Genomic DNA, 24834 nt, shown 5'->3' with positions numbered 1-24834 from the left:
GTGTGGGGAATGTGATTTATTCAGGTAGTTAGTTTAGGTCAGTATCCATAGTAAGCCTCAAAGTAAAATAACTAATTCGTGGACTTAATTCCTTATTAATCAGCTCGGTATGATTTAATATTATGCGTGTGCATCTAAACGATTAAAAAAACTTTCTTTAAAATTTAAAGTTATGGGTAAATAATAACTCAGTGTGTTATATGAATCAAAGCAAAATGCAACCGCAATATACCAAAAGTTACTAAAATGTATTGGTCTCTGCTGATGAATAATTAATCAAAAAAGTTAAAATAAAATGTCATTAAGATTTCTTAACTCCAAATTTCTGATATTTTCTATGATTGTGGAGGGAGCTGGGTCTGTAGGTGTAGGTAGGAAGTGATAGTAACAAAATTAAAAATTGCACGTGGATAAATCCAAAGTGGTGGGATTGCATATGACAAGATAAAAGAAACACAAATACACATGTGCACACACAGGCACACATCTACACAAACGTTAGTCTAATGGGATGAAGTTAGACCACTACTATGAAATGCCCAAACATGCTGAGATGTCTTTACACACAGCATGGGATGTGAATCTGTGTTAAACTCTCTTGTACACATTCACTGTGGGTGGAGCACAAATCTGGGATGATCAATTTGCTTTCAGTGTCAGGGTGCACCAAAGGACCAAGAGGATGAATTATGAGGATTTTTTATAAGGAAATACTGTAGAATATTTTATGTCATTTCAGATGTTTCAATATAAGAGAGAAAAGTCAGAAGTGTTGAAATTAAGAGCAACTTTTGTTTTCACAATAATGCAAACTGAAGTTTACAAATTCTGTTTCTATAATAAGGGACACCCTCGGTTCTTACTCAGGGAGATTACAAAGTAATAACAATTGCCATGTAGTTTCACAGTAATTTGAACAGACACATGTGACTGAATTACTTGGGCAGAATAGTAACACTGCTCAAGAGAAGAATTAAATTTAACAAGAAGCATAGCAAAGTCTCCTACTATTGTTAGAGAAACTTCATATGCAATTAATTTTTTTACACATTAGATCTAGATCTTGAACAATCCATAGCTATCATGGATTAATAATCAATTGCTCACATGTCTATAATTATTGAGAACTGAGCAGATTTAAGTATTTTAATATCTGGTTGTTAAAACATATTTATTGCATGAAGAGATAAATTTACAGAGATAGTATTTATTATTTCTAAAGGAAACAGTATTCACACAATAATTCTGAAATATCAACTTAATTGACCAATACATTTTAGTTAAAAGATATGTATTTTTTAAAAAAATTATTTGGCCATTCCACGCGGCATGTGGGATCTTAGTTCCCTGACCAGGGATCAAACCCACGCCCCCTGCTTTGGAAGCACAGAATCTTAACCACTGGACCGTGAGGGAGGTCCCAGAGATATGTATTTGTACTTGATTTGCTAAGTGCAATTGTTGAACTGCCTACAAATAGTCACCATCTAAATTCAACAAGGTATCTTTTTTACAGAATTAGCTCTCTTTTCATAGTTATAATTCCAAAACGTTTACTATTCCATAGATGAAATTATCCAAAGTATAATCATAGAATTCTGAACTGGAAGAGAATTCTAACATTCATGAAACTCTTGGTTACAACTGGATAGTACTGGTGTAGGTGTTAACTAAAATGATGAGAAACAGAAACACCAGCTGCCAAATCGTTAGGAGTCTGGTTTATATTTGATTGAGTATCAAACAGTGGGATGACTCTCTCTCTTGCATTTTCATATGTTAATGTGTGCACTAAATATGGATATTTTCCCCAAGCATATATAAAATGATGTTCTTGGATAGGCGATTTTCTCTTAGGCTTTTAGAGTACGGCAGTTTAATTTTACAGAGACAGAAATAAAGTCTGAAATTTCCTGAAGGATATTTAATAAATTTTTATAGCACATTATAGTGTTTTTCAAAATCTAAATAAATGATCTTTATAAAGGTTTTAGAATGTCATTACTTATGGTGCAGTACATGTACCAGCCGCTGCTGATTTATGGGCACATTGTATCCCAAAAGGCTCTTTACAGTTTCATTGTTTAAAACTAAGAACATATGAGAAAAATATTAAGCATTAAGGCTAGGTGCTCAGGACAGTCTACAAAAGCTTATTTCATACTGAATTCTACAAAATCTACTTTTACAATAGAGTGCTATCATTTCATTCTTACTGCTGATCCCCTCACGGCCAGTACTGTAATACCACATCTCTGCACCATTGCATCAAAACACTAAATATAGTCTTTTTGCTTGACTTTATTTAATTTTTAATTCTCAAAAATATATTATGCACTGTTTCTTGAATGATATCAATCTCTTGAACAAAATGTATATAGAAAAATAACCTAAATTTACTTAGGTAGATTTCAGTGTTCAGTATCATTGTGTATTCCTGCCTATGTTCTATGTTCCCGTAATTAGGTAGCCTTGGCTCCTAAAAAAGTGAAAGCTTTCCTTTTCCAAATACTTGACCTCTATCTGATCATGCTCACAGGCCCTTTTCCACAGAGTATCTAACATCCTTTTCCATAATTTCATCTCTTCTCTTTGCTTTAAGTCCTACATCAAGTACATCCTCCTACATAAAGCCCATCTTCATTCTCCCCAGCTAGAATTTCCTGTCAAAGTTATGAAATCATCGATCAAAACCTTATTTATGGCACAATTTTAATTATCTTGGTCTAGTAATTTATCTCCTAGAATCTGTGACATTTGGGATTTGAATTAGTGTTAGATTTAAGGGTTTTTTTCTTACTTTCTCAAAATATTTGATATATTTACTCAAAATTAATATTCAGTTGATATCTCAATAGATCTTTACTGAGTATTTATTAATCTGGGTCCTGAGAGATCGACACTATAAAGCACAGAAAGAGCAAAATTTAAAGAAATATATTTCCTGTTCCTGACACATGTTACACCAAAGTTGATACACTTTCTATATTTCTGTTATACTCGAGGGCCCTAATTGTAACCAAGCCGCTCCCATTTTGCTCTAGGACCTCAAAACAGCACATACAGTTTAGAATCATTTCACTCCAAAATTAACTACCACAGGTATTTAGAATTAAAAGTTAAATAAGTTCTGATGGAATTAGGAATTACAACTACTTCTTGAAAATTTTTCATTTAAAATATATTAGTGAGCATATGTTTTCTGGAATATAAGTTAAAAAAATTCAAAAAATATTAGAATGTGGTAGAAAATGTTTATTAGTATGATTGCCAATTATATGTGTGATTTTTCCTGATATCTTCCACCGATTTCGCTGCTTTTGAACTGTTTCTAATACTCCAACATTCTCTTCCTCTACTTCCAAACTTTCAGAGGATCAAATGCACCCTTACATACTCATCAGTGTTAAAAAAAGAAGAAAACAAAAGAAAAAAAGAAAGAAACAGAAGTAGTAGATTCTTCAGGCGGGGACAGGGAGAGCGATAGGGGAAAGTATTTAAGCACAAGCATCTTTAATTATTATTAGTAGTAATAATTATCATTATCATTATAATAAAAGGAATTTGTGCTACCTACAAAAAAACAGGTCTAGAAAATTAAAAATTAATTTTAAAAATCAAAGATAATTATAAGCATACCACCACAAGGTAAATTGTTTACATATTTCTACTTATTTACTAGTTATATTTTCTTAATATTCTTGATTTCCTATTGTTTATGAATATTTTATTTTGCCTTTCTCATTCAGTGTTGTGCTTTTGGATATTGTTAAAATGTCAATATTAGCCATATCATATTATGTCATATACATAATCATAATCATTTAAAAAATTTCCAAATGTTCCATTTAGACTGTCTGGTTTTATATGTGCATGTGTGCATGCACACACACACACACACACACACACACAGACTCACACACACACAGACTCACATCTCTCTGTGATAAAAATTTTGTACCTGATAATTTTTAGTGTGTTTTAAATTATCTTTAGGATGAATTGGGAGATTGGGATTGACATATATACACTAATATGTATAAAATGGATAACTAATAAGAACCTGCTGTATAAAAAAATAAATAAAATGGAATTTAAAAATTCAAAAAAATTATCTTTATTTAGGATAAATTATTGAAAGTGAATTTTTCAGAATCAAAGATATGAATGAGTTTAAGGTTCTGGATGTATATTAGTCAATTGCATTTCAGAAAATTTATACAATTTCTCTTTCAACAACATAGGATATTTGTATGTTGAATATTTATTTGTAAATTTATCACTGTATTTTAATGTGGATGTTAACCCTGTGCATTACTGTTGAATTAGCTTGAAAAACTGAACACCTACAATGTGGGACACTATGCTGAGCCCTAAAAATAGAAGTCAATAAGATGAACTGGTCCTTATCTTTGAAATAGATGGAAATAGCTTATTGTAGATAGGAAATTCTCTATCTACAATAAGCAAAATGCTATTATTGCTGGCCTGCTAGGAGAAAGACCCAATAGAAGTTTCAATTTAGGGGAAAGATGACACATTGTTTTTCTTATCCACTGGACTGAATTCCTAATACCTAAACTTTCACCTAAACTGGAATCCTTCTCTAAATTAATAATGTTTGTTTATTCGTTAATTTAGGAACTGCCATATTTCTCTATTCCAGTGAACACAGACATTTTTACCAGATAATCACAACTATTCAAACTTCCCTCGTGCAAACATTTTGTAATTTGTCCACAATAAATCCTAATAACTCACATTAAGGGTCTTATAGCTATGATGGTGGTGTTCATGAGAAAGGTGTTAGAAAGCTATTCTAAAAATTGTCCAGCCTTCTTTACACTGATTTAAATCATAAAGTAATTGTGGTCACTCTAGATATGCTATTAAATTTATAGTTAGTGGAATTTCCTCAGTAAATATTCTATTTCTCAGCCAGAATTTCCTAGTGATGTGATTGCTATAAATCATCATAGTTAGAACTATACATTAAAAATTAGAGGCAAAAACAAGGGTTCAAGCTTAATGAATAAGTAACTTGGCAAATCTAAGGGGAAAGAGGCCGTCTCCTACAGTCGGAAGTGATATGTTTGTGTGTTGTTATTTTGTGAAAGTTTCAACTCCCTCAGTACCTTCTAACAACAAAAGTTTTAAAAAAAAATTAAAATTACATTCTCCCCCAGTGTATATTCCATTTTTCCTCTATGAATACAATCAAGATTTGTTGCTATTGTGTGTTATTGGTTTTAGAAAAAAATTTCATTTTAAAAACTATTTTTGTAAATGTGCCTTAATACTTGAAAAAAATGTGTATTGCTTAGTTACAGGTAAAAATGATGATGGTATTGTTCAGTTCTCTGTCATTACAATTTGTGTATCACCTTTTTCCAATTCTTACTGTTAGAAGAATATTAAACAGTTCCATTTAAAAAGTTCTCTTCTTACGTTTGTCAATTTTTTCATTTATTTCTATGCAAGTATTAGGTGCATGGCCAATTATCTTTTATGTTTCTGATTAATTGATGTTTCATTATTATGAAACATCACTTTTTTTTTTTTTTTTACGGTATGCGGGCCTCTCACTGTTGTGGCCTCTCCCGTTGCGGAGCACAGGCTCCGGACGCGCAGGCTCAGCTGCCATGGCTCACGGGCCCAGCCGCTCCGCAGCTTGTGGGATCCTCCCGGAGCGGGGCACGAACCCGTGTCCTCTGCATCGGGAGGCAGACTCCCAACCACTGCGCCACCAGAGAATCCCGAAACATCACCTTTATCTTTGATAATACTACTTGCTTGAAGTTTACTTTGCCTGATCCAAATTTATCCATGCCAACTCACGTATGTTTGTGTTGTTTATCTTTTTCCATCCTTTTGTTTTGTCTTTCTGTGTAATTACAGTAAAAATGCAGCTCTTGTAAACAGCTCAGAGTTGGTTTATGCTTTTTTATGCAGTCTGATAATCTTTAACATTTAATTGGAATGTTAAGTCCATTAATATAAAATGCAATTATTGATATACTTGGATTCGAGTCTGCCATTTTCTTATTTTATTTTGCCCCATTTATTTTCATACCTTTGTTTCTGCTTCCCTACCATCTTTTTTGTTAATTGCATATTTTTAAATATCTGAATTTATGTCCTTTATAATTCATCCTTAACCTATTATACTGTGAACTGAATTAACATTATATATTTTATAATTGTTTATAACATGTTTACAATTGTTACAATAATCTTTCAACAATATAATTTCTCTTGCCTGTAAGACTTCATTCTATTTTTGTCATATATTTTCCTTCTATATATATTATAAAGTGCATCATACATTGCTAATGTTTATTATTTAGGCATTTTATTATTTATTTAAAAGCAAAAAATTTAAAAAAAATATTATGTTATATTACATGATTACCACTTCCAGTCATGCTTTTCATTCTTTCATGTAGATCTTAATTTCGTATGCTATCATTTCCCTTCAAACTGAAGACTTCCTTTAGCATTACCTGTAGTGTGAGTTTGCTGGAAGCAAATTTTCTTAGCTCTTTTTAATCTGAAAATATCACTATTTGACTTTTAATTTTGAAAAATATTTTAATTGGTTATAGAAATATATACTGATTTGACATTTTTTTTTTCCTTTCAGCACTTTAAATTTTTGTTACATTGCATTGTGGATTCTATTACTTTTAATAAGTCAGTCATTATTCTTACCATTGTTGCTCTGTATATAATTAGTATTTGTCTCTGGTTGCTTTTAAAGTTCTGCCTATATCATTGGCTCTCAACAGTTTGTCTTAGCAAGTATCTTACTTTGATACCTAAATGTGTTCTACTAATCCTGCTTGGTATTCACTGGCCTTCTTAGACCAGCAGATCTTTTTGCACCAAATTTTAAAATGTACAATCATTTTATTTTTGTGGCTAGTTCTACAAAATTAATAAACAGCATGGACATGTAGATTTAAACCACTCAAACACCAGAATGACCAAGAGTAAAAAGACAGAAAATCCCAAGTGAATGTGATATGAACAAGCTGGAACTCTCATGAGTTCAAGTTGAACTATGAATGCTAGAAACGTTAAAGGAGACCAAAATGGAGAAATATGCTTAGGGATTAGAAGATTAAAAAATAATCTAAAGATTAAATGTCATCATAATCAATATCCCCGTATATTTCTTTTAACTTTATTTTGAATTAATTTCAAACATTCTGAGGGTTGTTCAAATTGTACAAAGAACTATACAGCATTCAGCAAGATTTACTAATTATCAACATCTCACCCATTTTGTTTTATCACTTTTTTCTTTATACAGATTTTATATTGTGGCTGAACCATTTCAGTTTTGTCATTACTTCTAGGACTTGTCTCTTTCTGAGCTCTACAGGAGTAGTTGCAAACCCACAATAACTTGGCAAGATTGAACTCTAATTTCTGTTTCCTGCTGATGAAATCCACAACTCCTTAGCCTTCTTGCTGACATGTTCTACTAAGTTTCTTGGAGTCGGATATTGTGCATGTGAAGTTTAGACATCAACTTGGAGATGTTAACGGAGACTTGAGGGTTCCATTCTCTGTGACCCTCTCCTCCCTAAGATTGTGCTCTCCAGTTTCTATCTACCCTGGCAAACCCAAACTCCAATCAGTGTCTCCTCAGCCCAGTAATACAGCTTATTCCAGCTTGGGCTCTAATTATATGTTCCTAACTGTGTCTGGAAAGTACCCTTAGAGGACAAGTCTGGTAATGATATCAGGCCAAAAAAATTTAACTCAAGCTCGTAGGCTTCGCAACACCACCACTTTTGACTGGTGTTTTGTGTCATCAAGCAGTTTTGTCTGTCTGTATATCCTTTGTTTGGGTCATGCTTTCATAATTATTCTCAGTGGATATATTTGTCCAGTGAAATTACCTGTGAGGATAAAAACCTAAATATCAAGATTGCTTTGGAGAAAACACATCATGATGTGACTATGCACATTTCATGAACCAGTAAGGCTTATTATAATATTGTAAGATTTAAAAATGTTTCAAATGTGCTAAGTCAAAATAAGTTCTATTTTTCCCCCAAGGTATACTTATTATTTCTGTTTCATGGTTTATTATATTAGGTAGGACTTTCAGAGTATTTTATATCATAAGTGGTAGTGTGAATTAGTCCTTACTGTGATATGTTACTCTAAACAACATGATCCTTGTTATTTTAAGGTTCTCTGGCATGTTAAGAAACATGATAGCACACTGTTTTCTTCCTGGCAAAGAACTCAGACCTTCAAATGGAAATTTGCTGTGGCCATTTGTAAATGTTTTCTATTCACTTCTTGTCTGGACCAGCAAGCCTATTTTAGAGTCACATTTCTGCTTTTCCATTCCTATCTCAAATGTCCACTGAGAACAATGATAGATGTCCCTTCTTTCCAGGGCAGCAGTTTGAACACCACCACTCAACCCACCAGTACATCAGTGAGAGTATGAGGGCAGAAGTCAGGTGTCGCTAATTAGCCTGCCTCTTTTGAACTATCTACTCTTCTACTATGTACATAACAGGGTTATATAAAATAAACATAAAGAGCATTTTGTAAAAATATTTCCATTATATCCATTCAGACTGGCTTATTCTTTGAAAATATAGATTTTCCCCCCTAGTTCAGTGTCTGGCATTTATTAGCACTCAATTCAATGTTGAAAGTAATCTAGGTTTTTGAGCACAGGAGTGTGATGTTATCATCACTATTATAATCACTGCACTGATTAAGCACAAGATAGATCTGAAAATGAACAGGCGGATGGCTTCCAAACTCACTGAACTGCTTTAATGGAGTTTTGAAAAAGGAAAGAAATATCACATATGATGTTTTACTTATTCATTTTCTTAAGTACAAAAATCATTATTTTGCTCATTAAAGATGGCTTTTTTAAACATCAAGACGTGATTTTAACAAAATGGAGCAGAAAATGGAAAAATTGTCTTAAAATATATTATGCAAAATAAGTTGGGAAAATTGAGCCACATTAAATATTATAAACAATATGTTACTGTTAATTTTTAATGAGATTTTTAAAAAGTAAAGATGCATTATAAACACTGTTTTAACCTTAAATTCATTCATGATATTAAAGCAGAAAATGAAATAACAGTACAAAAATGAAAGTCCATACAAAGAAATATTTATTAACACGTTTCTGAGGATATATTACAGTAGAGAGACACACACTCAAATCAGTGAAACTTCTTGCTGTTGGTGTTGTTAGAATTTCTTGAAAAGCCTTGGTCGTGGAAGGAATTGAAATTGGATATTGTTTTACAGTTACACGTTTGTGATAAATTTAAACTCAGTCTCAAATGTATATCAATAGTTAATATGATTTGCACTGCTAATCTTCAAGGAAACTTTGAAGTAAAGAATACAAACTAAAACAGAGGCCATAAAAATGACTGCAAGCTAAACTACAAAAGCAAGTGATGTAATTATGTAAACAGATATCTAGCAGGACTTTCCACAGGCTACACTGAACTTAGTAACTTAGGTTTTCCAATTTCTTAGGCCATTAACTGAAGTCATAGTATAGAACTAATATGGAAAGCACATCGAGTAAGTAATCTTAAAGCCCCATCTCATTATTAGGTATCACTTCAATGATAGATAAAAATATAAACTGTTTTTTAATTAAAAATATTTTTAAAAAAATTTTTAACATCTTTATTGTAGTATAAGTGCTTTACAATGTTGCATTAGCTTCTGCTGTATAACAAAGTGAATCAGCTATATGTATGTATACGTATATCCCCATAACCCCTCCCTCTTGCATCTCCCTCTCACCCTCCCTATCCCACCCCTCTAGGTGGTCACAAAGCACGGAGCTGATCTCCCTGTGCTATGTAGCTGCTTTCTACTAGCTATCTATTTTACATTTGGTAGTGTATATATGTCAAAATTACTCTCTCACTTCATCCCAGCTTACCTTTCCCCCTCCCTGTGTCCTCAAGACCATTCTCTACATCAGTGTCTTTATTCCTGTTCTGCCACTAGGTACATCAGAAACTTTTTTTTTTTTTTTTTAAGATTCCATATATATGTGCTAGCAGACGGTATTTGTTTTTCTCTTTCTGACTTACTTCACTCTGTATGACATACTCTAGGTCCATCCACCCAACTACAAATAACTCAATTTCATTTCTTTTTATGGCTAAGTAATATTCCACTGTATATATGTGCCACATCTGCTTCATCCATTCATCTGTCGATGGACACACCTAGGTTGCTTCCATGTCCTGGCTATTGTAAATAGAGCTGCAATGAACATTGTGTGACTTGACTCTTTTTGAATTATGGTTTTCTCAAGGTATATGGCCAGTAGTGGGATTGCTGGGTAATATGGTAGTTCTATTTTTAGTTTTTTTTTTTTTTTTTTTTTTTGCAGCATGCGGGCCTCTCACTGTTGTGGCCTCTCCCGTTGCGGAGCACAGGCTCCGGACGCACAGGCTCAGCGGCCATGGCTCACGGGCTTAGTTGCTCCGCGGCATGTGGGATCTTCCCGGACCAGGGCACGAACCCGTGTCTCCTGCATCGGCAGGCGGATTCTCAACCACTGCGCCACCAGGGAAGCCCTATTTTTAGTTTTTTAAGGAGTCTCCATACTGTTCTCCATGGTGGCTGTATCAATTTACTTTCCCACTAACAGTGCAAGACAGTTCCCTTTTCTCCACACCTCCTCCAGCATTTACTGTTTGTAGATTTTTTGATGATGGCCATTCTGACTGGTGTGAGGTGATACCTTATTGTAGTTTTGATTTGCCTTTCTCTAATGATTAGTGATGTTGAGCATCCTATCATGTGTTTGTTGGCAACCTGTATATCTTCATGGAGAAATGCCTATTTAGGTCTTTGGCCCATTTTTGGATTGGGTTGTTTGTTTTTTGATATTGAGCTGCATGAGCTGCTTGTATATTTTGGAGATTAACCCTTTGTCAGTTGCTTAGTTTGCAAATATTTTCTCCCATTCTGAGGGTTGTCTTTTCGTCTTTTTTATGGCTTCCTTTACTGTGCAAAAGCTTTTAAGTTTCATTAGGTCCCATTTGTTTATTTTTGTTTTTATTTCCATTTCTCTAGGAGGTGGGTCAAAAAGGATCTTACTGTGATTTATGACAAAGAGTGTTCTTCCTATGTTTTCCTCTAAGAGTTTTACAGTGTCCAGTCTTACATTTAGGTTAATCCATTTTGAGTTTATATTTGTATACAGTGTTAGGGAGTGTTCTAATGTCATTTTTTACATATAGCTGTCCAGTTTTCCCAGCACCACTTACTGAAGAGACTGTCTTTTCTCCATTGTATATCCTTGCCTCCTTTGCCATAGATTAGTTGACAATAGGTGAGTGGGTTTATCTCTGGACTTTCTATACTGTTCCATTGATCTATATTTCTGTGTTAGTGCCAGTACCATATTGTCTTGATTACTGTAGCTTTGTACTATAGTCTGAAGTCAGGGAGTCTGATTCTTCCAGCTCTGTTTTTTTCCCTCAATTTTGCTTTGGCTATTTGGGGTCTTTTGTGTCTCATACAAATTATAAGATTTTTTGTACTACTTCTGTAAAAAATGTTACTGGTAATTTGATAGGGATTGCATTTAATCTGTAGATTGCTTTGGATAGTATAGTCATTTTGATAGTATTGAGTCTTCTAATCCAAGAACTTGGTATATCCCTCCATCTGCTGTGTTACTTTTGATTTCTTTCATCAGTGTCTTATAGTTTTCGGAGTACAGGTCTTTTACCTCCTTAGGTAGTTTTATTCCTAGGTATTTTATTCTTTTTTTGCAGTTGTGAATGGGATTGTTTCCTTAATTTCTCTTTCTGATATTTTCTTGTTAGTGTATAGGAATGCAAGAGATTTCTGTGCATTAATTTTGTATCCTGCAACTTTACCAAATTCACTGATTAGCTCTAGTAGTTTTCTGGTGGCATCTTTAGGATTATGTATGTATAGCACCATGTAATCTGCAGTGACAGTTTTACTTCTTTTCCAATTTGTACTCATTTTATTTATTTTTCTACTCTGTTGTGGCTAGGATTTCCAAAACTATGTTGAAAAATAGTGGCGAGAGTGGACATCTTTGTCTTATTCCTGATCTTAGAGGAATGCTTTCAGTTTTTCACCATTGAGAATGATGTTTGCTGTGCATTTGTAGTACATGGCCTTTCATATGTTGAGGTATGGTCCCTCTATGCCCACTTTCTGGAGAGTTTTTATCATAAATGGGTGCTAAATTTTTTCAAAGGCTTTTTCTGCATCTATTAAGATGATCATATGGTTTTTATTCTTCAGTCTGTTAATATGGTGTATCACATTGATTGATTTGCATATGTTGAAGAATGCTTGCATCCCTGGGATAAATCCCACTTGATCATGGTGTATGATCCTTTTAATGTGTTGTTGGATTCTGTTTGTTAGTATTTTGTTCAGAATTTTTGCATCTATGTTTTTCAGTGATATTGGTCTGTAATTTTTTTGTAATATCTATGTCCGGTTTTGGTATCAGGGTGATGGTGGCCTCGTGGAATGAGTTTGGGAGTTTTCCTTCCCCTTCAATGTTTTGGAAGAGTTTAAGAAGGATGGGTGTTAGCTCTTCTCTAAATGTTTGATAGAATTCACCTGTGAACCCATCAGGTCCTGGACTTCTGTTTGCTGGAAACTTTTTTTTTTTTTTTTCAGTATGTGGGCCTCTCACTGTTGTGGCCTCTCCCGTTGCAGAGCACAGGCTTCAGATGCGCAGGCCCAGCGGCCATGGCTCATGGGCCTAGCCGCTCCGCAGCATGTGGGATCTTTCTGGACCAGGGCACAAACCCATGTCCCCCACATTGGCAAGTGGACTCTCAACCGCTGCGCCACCAGGGAAGCCCTGCTGGAAGATTTTTAATCACAGTTTCAATTTCATTACTTGTGATTTCTCTGTTCATATTTTCTTTCTTCCTGGTTCAGTCTTGGAAAGTTATACCTTTCTAAGAGTTTGTCCATTTCTTCCAGGTTGTCCAATTTATTGGCATAGAGTTGCTTGTACTAGTCTCTTATGACGCTTTGTATTTCTGCAGTGTCCATTGTAACTTTTCATTTTTCATTTCTAATTTTATTGATTTGAGTCCTCTCCCTCTTTTTCTAGATGAGTCTGACTAAAGGTTTATCAATCTTTTTTATCTTCTCAAGGAAGCAGCTTTTAGTTTTATTGATCTTTGCTATTGTTTGTTTCTATTTCATTTATTTCTGCTCTGATCTTTATGATTTCTTTTCTTCTACCAACTTTGGGTTTTGTTTTTTCTTCTTTCTCTAGTTCCTTTCGGTGTAAGGTTAGATTGTTTATTTGAGATGTTTCCTGTTTCTTGAGGTAGGATTGTATTGCTATAAACTTCACTCTTAGAACTGCTTTTTCTGCATCCCATAGGTTTTGTATCATCATGTTTTCATTGTCATTTGTCTCTACTTATTTTTTGATTTCTTAAGTGATGTCTTGATTATTTATTAATGTACTCTTTAGCCTCCAGGTGTTTGTGGTTTTTACATTTTTTTCCTTGTAATTGATTTCTAATCTCATAGGATTTTGATTGGAAAAGATGCTCGATATGATTTCAATTTTCTTAAATTTACAGAGGCTTAATATGTGACCCAATATGTGATCTACCCTGCAGAATATTCTGTGTGCACTTGTAAACGAAGTGTAATCTGCTGTTTTCAGATGGACTGTCCTATAAATATCAATTCAATCTATCTGTTCTACTGTGTCATTTAAAGCTTGTGTTTCCTTATTAATTTTCTGTCTGGATGATCTGTCCATTGGTGTAAATGAGGTGTTAAAGTCCCCCACTGTTACTGTGTTACTGTTGACTTCCTTTTATAGCTGTTAGCATTTGCCTTATGTATTGAGGTGTTCCTATGTTGGGTGCATATATATTTATAATTGTTATATCTTCTTCTTGGATTGATCCCTAGATCATTACGTAGTGTCCTTCCTTGTCCCTTGTAACATTCTTTATTTAAAGTCTATTTTATCTGATTGAGTATTGCTATCCCAGCTTTCTTTTGATTTCCATTTACATGGAATATTTTTTTCCATTCCCTCACCTTCAGTCTGTGTGTGTCCCTAGGTCTGAAGTGGGTCTATTGTAGACAGCATATATATGGGTCTTGTTTTTGTATCCATTTAGTGAACCTCTGTCTTTTGGTTGGAACATTTAATCCATTCACATTTAAGGTAATTATTGATATGTATGTTACTGTTACCATTTTCTTAGCTGTTTTGGGTTTGTTTTTGTAGATCTTTTCCTTCTCTTGTGTATCCTACCTAGAAAAGTTGCTTTAGCATTTGTTGTACAGCTCGTTTGTTGGGGCTGAATTCTTTTAGCTTTTGCTTGTCTGTAAAGCTTTGATATCTCTGTCAAATCTGAACGAGATCATTGCCAGGTAGAGTAATCTTGGTTGTAGATTCTTCCCTTTCATCACTTTAGGTATCGTTCCACTCCCTTCTGGCTTGTAGAGTTTCTGCTGAGAAATCAGCTGTTAACCTTATGGGAGTTCCCTTGTCATTTTTCCCTTGTTGCTTTTAATAATTTTTCTTCATCTTTCATTTTTGTCAATTTGATTACTATGTCTCGGCATGTTTCTCCTTGGGTTTATCCTGCATTGGACTCTGCTCTTCCTGGAGTTGGGTGGCTATTTCCTCTCCCATGTTAGGGAAGTATTCAACTGTACTCTCTTCTAGCATATCTTGGGTCCTTTCTATCTTCTCCTTCTGGGACACCTATAATGTGAATGTTGGTGTGTTTAATGTTGTCCCAAAGGTCTCTTATGCTGTCTTCATTTCTTTTCATTCTTTTTTCTTTATTCTGTTCTGCAGCAGTGAAGTCCACCATACTATCTTGCAGGTCACTTATCTGTTCTTCTGCCTCAGTTGTTCTGCTATTGATTCCTTCTAGTGTATTTTTCATGTCAGTTATTGTATTGTTCATCTGTGTTTTTTTGTTCTTTAATTCTTCTAGTTCTTTTTTAAACATTTCTTGCATCCTCTTGATCTTTGCCTACATTCTTTTTCTGAGGTCCCGGGTCATCTTCACAATCATTATTCTGAATTCTTTTTGTGGATGGTTGCCTATCTCAACTTGGCTTAGTTGTTTTTCTGGGGTTTTATCTTGTTCCTTCATCTGGTACATTGTCCTCTTCCTTTTAATTTTGTCTGTCTTTTTGTGAATGTGGTTTTTCTTCCATAGGCTGCAGGACTGTAGTTCTTCTTGCTTCACCTCTCTACCCTCTGGTGGATGAGACTATCTTAGAGGCTTGCTCAAGCTTCCTGATGGGAGAGACTGGTTGTGGGTAGAGCTGGGTGTTGCTCTGCTGGGAAGAGCTCAGTAAAATTTTAATCTGCTTGTCTGCTGATGGGTGGGGTTGAGTTCCCTCCCTGTTGGTTGTTTCCCTTGAGGCAACCCCTTACTGGAGCCTTCAGGCCCTTTGGTAGGGCTAATGGCGGACTCCGGGAGGGCTAACGCCATGGAGTACTTCCCAGATCTGCTGCTGCCAGTCTCCTTGTTCCCACGGTGAGCCACGGCCACCCCATGCCTCTGCAGGAGACCTTCCAACACTAGCAGGTAGGTCTGGTTCAGTTTCCAGTGGGGTTACTGCTCCTTCCCTCTGGGTCCTGATGTGCACACTCTTTTGTGTGCCCTCCATGAGTGGAGTCTCTGTTTCCCCCAGTCCTGTGGAAGTCCTGCAATCAAATCCTCCTAGCCTTCAAAGTCTGATTCTCTGAGAATTCCTCCTACTGTTGCTGGACCCGCCAGGTTGGGAAGCCTGATGTGGGGCTCAGAACCTTCACTCCAGTGGGTGGACTTCTGTGGTATAATTGTTCTCCAGTTTGTGAGTCACCCACCCAGTGGTTATACGATTTGATTTTATTGTGACTGTGCCCCTCCTACAGTCTCACTGCAATTTCTCCTTTGTCTTTTTCTGTGGGGTATCTTTTTTGGTGAGTCCCAGTGTCTTCCTTTTGATGACTGTTCAGCATAAAAATATAAACTTACTATTATGTTGCTGCAGTTAGCAATCCTAAGAATAAGATTCAGTGTTCTCACTCCTCAGTTTTTTCCTCCTACCTGCAACCTGCATCTGAAGCACAGTCCCAGAAGACATTTTAAAATGTTTGGCCATATTCTGCGAGTCCTCATAAGAATTTTTTTTTGATATTTTTCCTTACATGGATGCTGAAAAGCATCCAGTAGAAAAGGTATACAAAATAGTTTGGAGAAACAGCAATGTCCTGAGTTTATCTTTGATGTCATCTCTTTTTATTCCTCTTCTGTGACTGATCTTGTTCTATTGATTTATCTTGTTCTATTGATTTATCTTCCAAATTCATAAGTGTGGTGACATATCTGTTGCTTCTGTCTGTCATCAGTTTCTCAATGTCTCTTGTCAGCTTTCTCATAGTATTGAATTCCTAACTAGCTATATTACCCTTGATTTTTTTTTCTGCTTACAAATTACTTTTCTGTACCCTATCAGAGTACTTTTTCTAAATTATGTATCACAGTGTTATCCACTCCAAACATTTTAAATGGCTCTTGCTTAGGGAAAATGTTCAAATGTTGAGATTACAATTCTTTTAAACCTGTTAACAGTTGAATATTCACTATTATTCACAGCATAATCACACTATATTTAAAGTGCCATTTGACCCCCATCTCTCCACAGTTTATTTATCCTCTCCAATCAATTCTCTATTAAATCTTGTTCAATTTAAAAAGTCTACATTTAATATCACTCTTTATGATTCATTTACTCATCTGCCAGGCAGCAGTTGCTGTTTTCTCTGTGATGTTACTATATATTTTATAGGGTGTTTAAATGTTTTTATCACACAGTTGTATCTGTGTGTGTGTGTGTATGCAGTTGTATGCATGCTGTGAATTAAAACAAAAACAAAGTCATTTTCAAATTCAATGCCCCTAGTACAGTGCAGGCATACGTACACACACACATCAGAGCAATAAGAATTGATTGCTTTCTTTGTAAGGAGATTAAACTTTGCAAGCAAATATTCTAAGACAAATACTGTTGTTAAAGTACATTTCAACCATGTAGTTGATTTTAGCAACATATACAAATAATATGATGCATGATAATGATTCACTCTAAACTCCCTTCTTTTTGACTTGCAGGTTTTTATATTTAATGAATTTTGTGCATTGAGATCACAATGGATAATACTATGTAAAGTTGTTCCTACTAAACAGTTATTTCTCTAAAGTTGGAATAAAATAGTGAGAGTGATAATACATTGCCGTAGTTAGCACTCCCCAGAGTATAAAAATTGACTTTTTAAAATGATGTGTTCAAGGCTATAACCTTCTTTTGTATTCTATGAGATACAATATGACTGATGAAGGAATCCTAATTTTCTCTCATGTCATTTCACTCCTGGTAATATGTGCTTCATCTTGACCATTTTAATGGTGAACAATGCTGGAATCATACAGTACACACTGTCTTTTCTGACTTTTGGTCAAAGCTAGAAATAGAGGCTCCCTTTTTTAGCTTTGCATAAAGCTGAAAAGAAGCAGAGTTTGCATTTATGTTACAAGGAATTTCATAGAATAAAAGGTAGCTGAAATGTGTGAATTGTGATACGAATGGCCTCTTCTGTGTCAGAAGCCTTTTTGAGCTTTTTACTGCTAACATTCTTTTCCTCACTATGGATTAGAAAAGTTAGAGGAAATGAAAGTTTATGTTGGTATTCAGTTTGAATTATATGTGAAGATCCCAGGATTGTTCTTACTGTATTCACAGTAGACATTTGAATTACTGTAGGACTTGCAACATTTATGAGAAATATCTTATTTATAAGTATACTAGTATACAAGACAAGGTCAAATTTGCAAAGTGAGTTCTTTCTCAAATAAATAAGATCTAGTCTATGTAAATATATGGAAAAATTCAGTGAAGGCAGAGAAATGAAGATTACTAATGAAAAACCTACAAGGTATACTCAATTATTCTGTCATACTACTTTGGATTGTAATGATTTAGTTATTTTCTACATTTATTTTAGCTAACTAGCCAAGTAAATATGACATAACTTGAAAAGTGAAGCTTAGTCATAAATATCCAAGCAACACAATATTGGGAAGATCATTTATATGACATGTGGAACCAAGTACATCATGTATATGTATATATATTGATGTAGTGAGTTTGTTTTTTCTCATATATTTTTAAGGTTAGGTAATTTGTTAGAAAAACTTTAAATAAATCTATAAAAATTATTCTTCACAGTAAAATAATGTGCTTTATAGTCACTCACCTGGCTACCTGAAAAAGTTTAATTGATTACACAGAAGAGTAACTTAAGGTCAGTAACTATATAATTTCAATTATATGTATAAAGAAAAAGTCAATGACTATTTAATTTTGTGACATTTCCATGAAAACAAAAACCTGACATCTCTCAAAATATTAGAATTCTGGATTTACTACTATATTTTAAACATTCATTTTAATTTAAAAATTCAAAGTGTCATTAAAAATGCTCAAGGGCTTCCCTGGTGGCGCAGTGGTTGAGAGTCCGCCTGCCAATGCAGGAGACACGGGTTCGTGCCCTGGTCCGGGAAGATCCCACATGCCGCGGAGCAACTAAGCCCGTGAGCCATGGCCACTAGGCCTGCGTGTCCGGAGCCTGTGCTCCGCAACGGGAGAGACCACAACAGTGAGAGGCCCACGTACCACAAAAAAAAAAAAAAAAAAAAAAAAAATGCTCAAGAACTTAAAATTGGTTTTGTTATGAAGAAAGTTTTAGACCCATGACTTACTTTGAAAAAGATATATATATAACTTCACATAGATATATAAATTTTTAACCCACCCATCAGTAGAAGAAAAATAAAAAAATCTAGAATTGTTGATGTCAGTTAGCAATAAAACAAGAAAAAGGGAATTAAAAGAAATAATAAGCATATATATCAGGCAAAGGAAATTCTGAATTTTAAAGTATTAATACAGTATAATTAAATGCTACAACTATGTATTGTTAGTTCTAGGCACTATGCTATATGACATCTAAGGTTTACAATGAATGTTTAGAAAAATCTTATAGCCCAGTGGCATGGGGATCAGGAGCATACACCCAAGAGAAAAAGCTAAATTTTTTTTTTAACAACCCACTTGATTGGAATCTCTGCTTTTGCTTACTTCCATGCTCTTATTTATCACAATGTTATTTCCAAAATTTAAAATGATAATCATCCTGAAAATCTTTTTTCTGGCCAATTAACATAAGAACAGATTCTCCACTCACAATAACAAAAATAATATCCAAACAATTATTAAATGTAGTTCTTTTTCAGTGAGCCTTGTAAAAATGAAAAAGTCTGAGACTTAGCAAGGGATTTTGAAGTGTATTTATTTTAGCTATAAGTATACAAAAATGACAAAAGATAAAATAAATTAATAGTTGATACTGTGACTCTCCCACTAGAAATGTACCCATTAGATACAAGTTCAGAAATATCTGAAGATATATGTACGTGAGTATTTATTATTCAATATATCACTGTATATTATAACCAATAACAACAACAAAAATGATTTAAACATCCATTCACTGAAAATTGCTTAAATAAGAATGAACAATACCTTCACAGAGAAAAATGAGTATAGGAAACTACTTAAAATGATATGAGAAGCTCTCTGAGGAAAATTATTTAGTAAAAAAAAAAGAAAAAGAAAAAAGGAAAGAAAAAGAAAAGTACAGGACACCAAATTTTAGGACAGACAACACCAGTTAATATTGCATATTTATACCTCTGATATATTGGACTGTATTTCAGGTCAATGAGGTAAGACAGATGGGATCTTTATATACACTTTGCTTTATATGTTTGTAGGATATCTTAATTCTTTATCATTGTCACATATTGCTCTCATAGTAAGGAAAAGTACTAACACTTAAATTCAACTTTGCCTGGCATGAGATCCTGTTTAGACTTGGCCCCATCATTCTCTTTAAATTCTAGGCTCTTCCCCTACCAAAGGTTAGACTGCCTAACCATACCAAAATCATTATTGTCTTTAGATCGGATTATGCTTCTTATACCTCCAGCATTTTATAAATGGTTTGTTCTTTTTAAAGTGTCCTGAACCATCTCTCACCTCTTTTGTTTGCCATCAACTGGATATAACACCTATTCATCTTTCAAAATTTACCTCATATATCACCAATTCCAGAAAAGTTACCCTCAAATCTTCTCTGGGTTTCCTCTTCTCTGAACATATTTCTATATATACTTTAATAACACCATTTTTTATTTCCTTTGTTTGGATGTTTCACATTCCACTAAAATGTAAATCCATTAAGTTAATGTTTATGTTTTTTACCTCTGCAGATATAATGTATTGCATAGTTGCTGTACACAGTAGGGTCTATAATTTGCATCTAATGAAAAAGTAAAAGAAGACTATAAGAAATAACAATAGAGGTTTAAACGGCTGGGTGTAATTTCAAAAAGATAGTGTGAGTACCTTTCACTGTTTCACCATTTCTCTCTACAGAATGTAAACTCCATTCAGCAGGCATTTTCACTCATGTATTTCATTGTTATATTCCTAACGCCTAAAAAAGTGCCTGAAATATATATAAATATATATATATATATGTATGTATGTATTCCAGTGATCTCTGGGGAACACTTCACAGTGTCCAGTGAAATACTGTATTAGTTTTAAAAGGAATAATTACCAATCTGCACTAATGTTCATATGATATATGGTTAAGGCCAACTTGCATTTGTGCCCATCACTCTAGAATAGTATCTATAATAATGAAGTAAAAGCTCCTGGGTTTTTCTATTCCAGGAACTTTTAGAAGAAGGCTAATGGTGGCTATTGATTGATTGACTGATGATTGTTTTGGTGCTCATTTCACATCTTTGTAGCAAGCTATAAAGTATTAATCTGTAATGCTCTTGTTGGGCTCAAATGTCAGCAATAAACAGTTGCTGTCACCACAAACAAGGAAAGATAGAATTGACATTCTTTGTACTTAGCCTTATTTTCTCTATATATTTTGAGAGAGTCTAAGGCCTAAATGGCTTATCCAAAATAGATTTAAAAGCAGTCTAGGAGGGAGCACCCCAAAGTGGACTGGAGCCAGAAGCTCGATTATCTGCTATACTACAAAGGAATGTAAATTATTTGGATACTGTTTTATGCTCTACATTTTCCTCTAGACAAAAGAAACACTATTCCTTTAAAAGGACAAAAGTCTAAATGCTGTAGATTGAAGATTATATCATTACCAGTAGTTCTAAATGATCAATTTTAATATGATTTAGTGAGTTCTGATCAATTATTATTCAGTACTCATATATATCATAGTAACTGTATTTGTAAATAATAGTAACATGGGTAGTTTTTTAACTTTTATATCCTCATGAAATCACTGCAGATTAACTTGTTGAAAGAGGATAGATTTTTTTTTTGTAGGAAAATATATTGTCTTAGTTTTTAGGAGGGTTATTTATATTAAGAAAATAATTCTTATTTAGAAAAAAATTGCTAAACAGATTAGATAGACAGTGAGATCTTTAGAGCAAAATCAAACCCAACACAGAAAATAGTAAAATGAGAAAGTCTAGGGCTTTTTGCTCCTACTGGTGGGTAGTACAACGGAAGAGGACAGAGGTAAGGAGACTACTGGTGACAGAAGGCTAACTGCTTTGATGAAAGGTCAATAAAAGTTAGTAATAACACCACGCATTTGATAGAAGAAAGGGCTCTAAGATAATGAACAGATAGTGCTAAACTTCTGTATAGTGGTCAAGGTGATGCTGTGCTAGGGTTTTCATATAATAAATAAAATCTACAACAAAATTAAAATTATGTATGGATCCATTAGTAGTTATGTTGGTTGGTTGACTGATTGGCCTGGATAGAAATTAAGTCGATTAATTTTTTTTTCTCATTTTCTTTACTTAAAAAATATAAAAGGGATGATCTGGAAAAAAACAGGAGAAGAAGAGTCAAAGTGATAGAATATAGGCATCCTTGATCATTGTTCAGCTAAATGGAGAGGACTCTGCATTTTAGTAGGACATTAAAAGGGGTTAGTGCAGTTCTATCTAAAATTTCAAAAGGTCAGAATATGCCAAATGATACCCCAGTTTACAACTGGGAGCTATAATGTATGTTTGAAAATTAATGTCACTTAAATGACAAATGAAAATACGCAAAGCTTCAAGATCATATGAATTTTCTCCTCGATATCTACTAGTCATTAAAATCATGCTACTCCTTTGTTTGTTTCTTAAATGAACTATTGATATTTTACAGAGAATTTTTTTTTGAGGTAACCGATTGTCTTTTTACGTTGAAAAAATGTATGAATACTATTCTCAACAGAAAGCCTCCAGTGCCATAAAAATATTATTAATTGGAAATTCTAAAGTGATGTCTAAACTCTTCAGTTGTTTGATAATGGCATATGGAAGGTAAACTCTGTGTCCATGAATGAATTGTCTTGATTTCATTCTCACGTTTAACTAATAACTTTACTGAGTATAGAATTAATTTTCAAAATTACTTCAACATGAACATAAGTAGCATTGATCATTTCTTTGTCTTTTAATGTCCAAAGCTGTTCATGAGAATATTCCTGGGCTGCTGATCTCCTCATTGGAAGCATCTAGGACGCCTTCTCTTTATGTAGTGTTGTAAAACTTCATGATAACAGGAGAGAAAGAAATCCAAAAGTAAAAGAATCCAAATTCTTATGTTTCATCACTTTATCATTTTTTAAACTTTTTTGGAAATATTACTAATATAAAATTAATCATTTTGAAGTATATAATTCAATGGAATTTCATACATTTTCAGTGTGCAACCATCACTCCTAGTTCCAAAACATTTTATCATCCCTCATATAAACCCTATATTCACTAAGCAATCATTACCCAGTCCCCCTACCTCCAGCCCTGTCAACTACTAACCTTTTTTCTATCTTTAAGTATTTACCTATTTTGGATATTTCATATAAATGGAATCTATACAATATCATCTTTTATTTCTAGCTTTTTTAACAGCATAATATTTCTGATGTTCATACACACTGTAGCACATATCTATCCTTTGTTTTTTTATAGTTGAGTAATATTCATTATATGAATATACCACATTTTGTTTATCCATTCATCCAGTAATGGATCTCTGATTCCACTTTTTTGCTACTGTTAATAGTGCTGCTATGAACATTCAGGTACAAGTATTTGTTTCAATACATGTTTTCAATTTTGGAGGGTATACAATTAGGAGTGAAAATGCTGGGGCATATGATAATTATATTTTTCACTTATGATGTCACAAAAACCTTTTCATGTTTTGTTGATCTTTTGTATATCATCTTTGGGAAAAAACTATTCAAGTCCTTTAACCATTTTTTTTTTTTTTTTTTTTTTTTTTTTTGTGGTACACGGGCCTCTCACCATTGTGGCCTCTCCCGTTGCGGGGCACAGGCTCCGGACGCGTAGGCGCAGCGGCCATGGCTCACGGGCCCAGCCGCTCCGCGGCATGTGGGATCTTCCCGGACCGGGGCACGAACCCGCGTCCCCTGCATCGGCAGGTGGATTCTAAACCACTGCGCCACCAGGGAAGCCCCACTTTAACCATTTTTTTAATTGTATTGTCTTTTGGTGTTAAGTTGTAAGAATTCTTTATGTATTCTAGATACTGGACACTTATCAGATATATGTTTTGAAAATATTTCCTCCCATTATGTAGGTTACTTTTTTACTTTCCTGATAATGTCTTTTGATACACAACAGTTTTTGTTTGTTTTTGTTATTTCTATGACATCCAATTTATCTAAGTCTTCTTTTGTTGCTTGTAAGTTTGGTGTCATATGTAAGAATCCACTGACAAATCCAAGGTCATGGAGATTTACCTTTATGTTTTCTTTTATATTTTTGTATTTTTTAGCTCTTAAACTTAGGTCATTGATCTATCTTAATTTTTAACACCATGTTATTTTTATCCTTACTTTTGACCAGTCACTCTTATTAATATTTTTGCATAGGTTCTTATTACATAGATTCCTTCTGGATTTCTAATTGCCCTTCTTTTAGAGTGAAATATTTTACTAGGGTGAATGTAAGTTCTTCCTGGATATAATAAACATACAATTTAGAATTTTTTTAAAGTAAATTTGTCTTTGCTGTACTGATATGTTATCTTCTGGGTGCAGTTTTTTAATTTTAATTTACTTACCTTCAAATCACCAGTTTTCTTCAAATGAATCATAAGCATTTTTGTCTGTTCATATCTATGTCTATTATTATACCCCCTATTCCATAATTTGTAGGTGACCTTTCCCTTCATGCATACGAGAGATCTCTACAGAATAACAGACTTTATCTCAGTAGGCACATATGGGAATCATGCAGGCAAACAAGGAGGACATTCTTTCCTTAGATAAACAAGAGAGACTAGTGTAAGAAAGATTTCTGATTTTTTAGAGAGCCTTGTTTCAATCTCTTGTTTAGATCTCTTGTTTCAATCTGAAGGTAAACTGCCTCTTTCCCCCATGTTGGTTAGGGGAAAAGGGTAACAAAAATCAATCAACCAATGATGCGATTGCTTAAACCATTCTTGGATTAACTTCTTCAATGTTCATCTTTCCTCTCATTTTCACTTTCCTTTTCTGTTAATCTCAGGATTTAGTATGTAAAAAATAAACAAACTTCTCCATTCCTCTCTAGAGTATTCTTTGTTGTTGCTCTCTGAGTTTTGTGTCTCTTTTCTCAGAATCATGTG

At 34.0% G+C, this 24834-nt stretch overlaps 1 protein-coding gene across 1 annotated transcript in view; it reads left to right on the top strand.

Annotated features, from left to right (window-relative positions):
* CDH9 (cadherin 9) overlaps positions 1-24834 on the top strand; it is a 127886-nt gene that overhangs the window by 43305 nt on the left and 59747 nt on the right. The window lies entirely within an intron of this gene.

Source organism: Kogia breviceps, chromosome 4 (assembly GCF_026419965.1).
Source record: "Kogia breviceps isolate mKogBre1 chromosome 4, mKogBre1 haplotype 1, whole genome shotgun sequence".
NCBI lineage: Eukaryota > Metazoa > Chordata > Mammalia > Artiodactyla > Physeteridae > Kogia > Kogia breviceps.
This window is presented reverse-complemented; position numbering and strand designations above follow the sequence as displayed.